This window comes from Haliotis asinina, chromosome 6 (genome assembly GCF_037392515.1).
Source record: "Haliotis asinina isolate JCU_RB_2024 chromosome 6, JCU_Hal_asi_v2, whole genome shotgun sequence".
NCBI classification, from domain to species: Eukaryota; Metazoa; Mollusca; class Gastropoda; order Lepetellida; family Haliotidae; genus Haliotis; species Haliotis asinina.
The window spans coordinates 8,478,497-8,484,496 of NC_090285.1; positions in this window are offsets into that span (position 1 = coordinate 8,478,497).

The window sequence follows — 6,000 nt, forward strand, 5'->3', positions numbered from 1 at the left end:
AGTCGATTAGGACATTACACAGTTGTCATTTTCGGCCACATGAGCTGTCCAAGTTAACGCTTGTCAGAATAGTTAACGATGTATATGACCGTATGACCCTGTCGCACTTCACACGGTTAATATCAAACGTCACTGACGAGAAAGTATTATCAAGTATCCGCCTCAGTATGCTCTGTATTCACAACACAAGTTCCTTCGAGGGTCCAGAACGATTTATCTTGGAGGTTTCTCTGAACTCTTAGTTACATCTTGGACTGCACAGCACTGCTGCTTCACAACTATAAATACTGGTTCCTTTTATGGCGGCTCATGGCCCAGGTCGAGCATTATCATGCTGGAACTGTTGACCTGGCCCATGAGCCGCCAGGAAAGGAATGGAGAGGAGTTCAGGGGTGAGCTCCTTTCGCGGTAAGCAGCAGCTGCCGGTCGGGAACGGTTGTTCCCACAGAAAGTACCCCACAGCATGCAACTTCCGCACCAGAATCTGTTGACTTCCTGTACACAACATTGAGCATACCGTTAACGACGTCGTCTCCAGACTCTATGCCTGCCGCCCGCAAAACTGAGGGTAAAATGGATTCATCGCTAAAGACGACTCTATTCCAGTCTCTCTGGGTCCATCGGAGGTGACGTAAGGCCCACAGCAGACTCTGACGTTGATGAAACGGCATCAGTATTGGCACACGATATGCACTTCGAGAATGGAGATTGGCAGCCCGCAAACGATTTCAAATAGCCTGAGAGGACACTCGACCTCTAAACATCCCGGCCCTGGTTCGTGTAGCCCGTAGAAACCTGTCACGTAGGTGACGTAGGACAATTTGACGGTCTTCCGCTCGTGACGTCACACGTGGGCGACCCGATCTTGGGCGATCAGAAGTGGCGCCACTTTGTTGTAGACGACCTCGCAAGTCATACACAGTATCTGCATCCCATTGCTCTTACGACGTCAATAACTGATCTTCCCACGTGCAAAACCTCATCTGGCACTAACGTCATTTGCACGACGAATGGATGGGTTTGAGTGAGTTTTACTAACGTTTTTCAAGAAGGATAGGGATCCCATTTCGGATACATAGATGTATCATCAGAGAAAAAAATATTCATTATTTTTTGAAATTATATTGTGAAGTTTTTGACTCAGTATATAGTTTCATTGGGTCCATGTTAGCACTCAGATTTGAGAATTGATTATAAAACTTTTCAGGTACGTTTATATATCATTTCAGGTATGTTTTCCGTCTGTATATGGAGCACCAAGATTTAGCTTATTTATCTACAAAAATGCCCTGAATAGATTCCAAATCTAAAACAGATACTACAGTTATGAAACATAGAATAGCGTTTACATGTTGGAAAAAACGGGACTCATGGTTTAAAGAAATAAGTGTTTTGCATGTATGTTCTTTTCGCGTAGGCTTGTATGTTGCATCATTGATTCAGTCGGGTAAAGAGTCTCCTGTTAATATGGATTTTGTTTATGGTATAAGATATGGATACAGAGTAGCGGATTTACCAGATCTATGTCAGTATGACCCGATTAAGAACATTAAAGAGTGAGTGAGTGAGTTAATATTTAACGTCACATCGGCAATATTTCAGCCATATCGTGACGAGAACATTTTGATATTGAAATGAAATATGTATACATTATAATCACCTGTCGTCAAAGGACAGTAAAACAACTAGAATATCACAGTTACAATTAAACTAGTGTGGAGAATTAAAACAAATACCACTATTTGGACAATACAATATAAAATACGGGCTGTAGATCGCCAACAACTGAAGGCAGATCACCATACTAGGGACCATGGGGACTTACATTACTTTTGCTACCTGCATGGACCCTAGCTGGATTTACACCATCCCCTCAGCCGTTGGTGATTGTAGGAAAATGTAGCCGAAATTTAAAATGACAAAAATACTACGTTTAAAAAATTGGTCAGTTTAGATTTCACTTTGAAAGTTTACTTACGTATCCTCTCAGGGGGACAATAATTTTACGCTACTTTAACCCCCTTTGAGGGCACAGCCACTAACGATCGCAGTTGACAATTCTTACCACCATGGTTAAAATATCAGCTTTCTATTTACAAAACATATTATTCAAAATTTATGTAATAATTCTATTTCCTTTGAAAATTCAATGATTAAATGATAATTAACATTAAAAAGATCCTTCATTGTTTTGACATTAAAATATTTATCCCTTGTGATGGCAAAATCAATACAGTCAAGCAAGATATGCTTGACCGTGATTCCCTCATCACAAGGGATACAAAACGGAGGATCCTCACCTTTCAATAGGTATGAATGAGTATATCTAGTATGGCCAATACGACATCGTCGCATAACAACCTCCTCAAATCTGGACTGACAAGTAGTAAGTAGTAATAACCAATATACGGTTTTATTTCATGCAACTTATTAATACCCACTTGGGTGTCCCACTGCTTCTGCATTAGATCACGGATATAAGATCTAATTGTAGCTTTATAGTCTGAGTATGGAATCAGAAGTGGTGTCACAGATTTATTGAGTGCTGCCTTAGCGGCAAGATCGGCCATTGTGTTGCCAGAAATGCCAACGTGGCTGGGTGACCAACAAAAGACGATGTCGCATTGGCCAGTAGCAAGAACATTATATAACTCAATAATTTCTGTTAAAAGTGGATGGTTACAAGATATGTTTTTAATAGCCTGACGACAAGAAAGAGAGTCTGAAAAGATTATATACTGTTTATATCTAGGATGTCTTTGAATATATTTAAGAGCTGTTAGTATTGCGTTTGCTTCTGCTGTAAAAATAGAGCTATCATTAGGTATTCTAGAAGAGATTGTTCTGGATCCAATGACAGTGGCACAAGCTACTGCGCCACCATCCTTGGACCCATCTGTAAAGAAGGATTTGTATATATGCATGTATGTATTATATTTATGTTTTAATTGAATGAATACTTGTTTATATTGTAGTTCATTAGTATCTGATTTTTTAAACATTGTCAGTGTTAGGTCAACTTGTGGCCTCACCATTTGCCACGGGGGAGACGAAAAAAGCCGGGAAGGAGAAATATTCTTCAGCTCAATGCCAGCAGCAGAAATGAATTGCTGGATTCTGATCCCAAGAGGTGCAACAAGTGAAGTTTTTTTATTATACAAATCCTCATAAAGAGGATTAAAAACGCAGTTATGAGCAGGATTGGATTCATTAGAATATAACTTTGTGATATATTGTATAGGCAATTTGATACGGCGAAGTTTTAGAGATGGTTCATCGGCCTCAGCGTAGAGTCTGTCAATGGGAGATGTTCTGAAAGACCCAAGACATAGCCTCAGACCTTGGTGATGTACAGAATCTAATAGCTTTAGGTTGCTGTTGCAGGCTCCACCATACACAATGGAACCGTAATCAAGTTTCGATCGAACCAGAGATCTATATAAGTGAAGGAGGGTAGTTTGGTCCCCTCCCCACTTTGAATTAGAAACAACTTTTAACAAATCGAGTGCCTTCAGACATTTGGCTTTGAGGTACTTAATGTGGGGCAGAAAGGTTAGATGCGAGTCAAAGATGAGACCAAGAAATTTAGCCTCCTTCACAACTTTGATGGGTGTGCCATTTAATGATAATTCGGGGTCTTTATGGGGTTTGTATTTCCTACAAAAATGTATACAATTGGTTTTAGTTTTAGAAAATTTAAACCCGTTTTCCAGACACCATTTATGAATTTTGTTTGGACAAATTTGTAACTGTCTCTCAATAGTTCGCATATTTTTACCACGGCAAGAAATATTAAATCATCCACAAATAACGATCCATCAATTGAATCACTTAAAACCTTTGAAAGACTATTTATTTTAATACTAAACAGCGTGACTGACAAAATACTACCTTGTGGGACACCCTGATCCTGATTATAATGAGCAGACAGGGTTGAACCCACTCGGACTTGAAACTGCCTGTCGGTTAAAAACTGTGATATAAAAAGAGGCAAACGACCTCGCAAACCAAAATCATGTAAATCCTTTAAAATGCCATGCTTCCACGTAGTATCGTATGCTTTCTCAAGATAAAAAAATATAGATACTGCGTGTTGTTTGGTGATAATAGCATTTTTGACGAAGGATTCTAAACGTACTAAATGATCAATAGTACTTCGATTCTTCCGAAAACCACATTGAATATTTGTAATGAGGTTATTAGTTTCCAAATACCAAATTAATCTGTTATTTACCATTCGTTCCATGGTTTTACAGACGCAGGTGGTTAAAGATATCGATGACAAGAATTTTTTATGGATGATCAACTTCTTTATTCCAGGGTAGCGACGTTTCGGTATAGATTCTTATACCGTTTCCAAGCGTGCGTGTATAAGAATCTATACCGAAACGTCGCTACCCTGGAATAAAGAAGTTGATCATCCATAAAAAATTCTTGTCATCTTTATCTCAGCAACTTCTAGAATGCCTCTCAAACAGTTTAAAGATATCGGTCTGTAATTTGATGGGTCCGTGTGATCCCGGCCAGGTTTTGGTATTGGCACTACAATGGCATTACGCCACGAAGGAGGAAAAAATCCAGACGTCCATATTTTGTCAAATATATCTAAAAGTGTGACCAGACATGGTTCAGGCAAGTGTTTCAATAGCTGGTAATGAACATTGTCATCACCTGCTGCAGTATCATGAGCTTGATCAAGAGCCGTATGGAGCTCATGTAACGAAAACACTTCATTATAGTCTTCACCATTATTGGAATCGAAATGAACGTTTGTCTTTTCCTGGTGTTTCTGATACCTCTGAAACTCAGGAACATAATTTGCTGATGATGAGTTTTTGGCAAGAGTTTCGCCAATTTTATTTGCAATGTCTGCTTTGTTAGTTACTAATTTGTCACCATCTTTAAAATGGTGAACTGCAGATTTGCTGAACCATGTTCCACACCTTAGACATGGGTGTGCGTGAATTAATTTTTGAAACATAGTTCCTCCAAGATTGGCGCTTGTTTTACTTATACGTACGTCGTGCCTTAGCACTAGTAATTTTAACGTTGTTGAAGTTATGAACAGTAGGATGTCTGCGAAAATATTTTTCGGCTTTCTTCCTACGTTTTCGTGCCTGTTTGCATTCGTCAGTAAACCATGGTTTACGAATATGAGGAGTTGCAGAGGACTTAGGAATGGTTTGATCAGCAATTTCATTCAGTTGTGTTGAGAACATCAAGATGGGATCTGGTACATTACTGCAGTGATCAGGTGTTAATGTTTCAACGCATAATTGCTCATATACAGGCCAATTTGCCTTAGTGAAATTCCACCGGGACGAAGGTGGATTGTCACCTGGTGCTATAGATTTCAGGAGCGTAGGGAAGTGATCGCTTCCGCAAAGGTCATCATGTACAGACCATTCAAATTCATTGACAATGTTCGACTCTGTGAGAGTTAGATCAAGTGCAGAATACGTTCCAGTAGCTGGATGCAAGTAAGTATTGGAATCATCATTAAAAACACATAAATTATTATCGGAAATAAAATCTTCAATAAATTTCCCTTTATTGTTTGTATTTGTACTACCCCATAGAGGGTTGTGCCCATTTAAGTCGCCCATAATGATGCAGGGCTTTGGGAGCTGGTCATACAAACTTTGAAGGTCAGTTTGACGAAGAACTGATGAAGGTGGTACATACAGTGAGCACAAAGTAAGAGCAATTTGCAAGGTCAGCCGGATGGCAACAGCTTGAAGATTAGTATTCGGCGGAACGGCACTATGAATCATGTCCTGTCTGACAAGGATATTAGATCCTCCTGTAGCTTTGTCCCCATGTGGAGAAAATGAATGGTAGCAACTATATTGTCTTACGTTACAAACATCAGTATGTTTAAGATACGTCTCCTGTAGACACAATGCTGAAGGTTTAAAGTCCTGTAACAATAGAAGAATCTCATTATAATTCTTCTTAAGTCCTCTGCAATTCCATTGTATTAGTGTATCCGTCATTTAG